General features: G+C 40.5%; 1 non-coding gene across 1 annotated transcript; it reads left to right on the forward strand.

Annotated features, from left to right (window-relative positions):
* The first annotated feature begins 487 nt into the window (after positions 1–487).
* Positions 488–595, forward strand: LOC112716374 (small nucleolar RNA R71). The gene has a single exon (XR_003160322.1). It is a non-coding gene; the product is annotated as a small nucleolar RNA R71 (small nucleolar RNA).
* Positions 596–898: the final 303 nt, after the last annotated feature.

Below are 898 nucleotides of genomic sequence, written 5' to 3' on the forward strand. Positions count from 1 at the left end.
TAATATTCTTGAAACCTTGTTGAGGTCTCTGTTGATCCTTCCATGAGAAATTTGGATGATTTCTCCATGAAGGATTATAGGTGTTTCCATAGGATTCTCCCATGTAATTCACCTCTTCCATTGAAAGGTTCTCAGGATCATAGGCTTCTTCCTCAGATGAAGCCTTCTTAGTACTGCTTGGTGCATTTTGCATTCCAGACAGACTTTGAGAAATCATATTGACTTGTTGAGTCAATATTTTGTTCTGAGCCAATATGGCATTCAGAGTGTCAATCTCAAGAACTCCTTTCTTCTGACTAGTCCCATTGTTCACAGGATTCCTTTCAGAAGTGTACATGAATTGGTTATTTGCAACCATTTCAATCAGCTCTTGAGCTTCTGTAGGCGTCTTCTTCAGATGAAGAGAGCCTCCAGCAGAGCTATCCAAAGACATTTTGGATAGTTCAGAGAGACCATCATAGAAAATACCTATGATGCTCCATTCAGAAAGCATATCAGAAGGACACTTTCTGATTAATTGTTTGTATCTTTCCCAAGCTTCATAGAGGGATTCTCCTTCCTTCTGTCTGAAGGTTTGGACTTCCACTCTAAGCTTACTCAATTTTTGAGGTGGAAAGAACTTTGCCAAGAAGGCATTGACTAGCTTTTCCCAAGAGTCCAGGCTTTCTTTAGGTTGAGAGTCCAACCATGTCCTAGCTCTGTCTCTTACAGCAAAAGGGAATAGCATAAGTCTGTAGACCTCAGGGTCAACCCTATTAGTCTTGACAGTGTCACAGATTTGCAAGAATTCAGCTAAGAACTGATGAGGATCTTCCAATGGAAGTCCATGGAACTTGCAATTCTGTTGCATTAGAGAAACTAATTGAGGCTTAAGCTCAAAGTTGTTTGCTCCAATGGC

The sequence above is a fragment of the Arachis hypogaea genome, chromosome 1, assembly GCF_003086295.3.
Source record: "Arachis hypogaea cultivar Tifrunner chromosome 1, arahy.Tifrunner.gnm2.J5K5, whole genome shotgun sequence".
Lineage (NCBI taxonomy): Eukaryota > Viridiplantae > Streptophyta > Magnoliopsida > Fabales > Fabaceae > Arachis > Arachis hypogaea.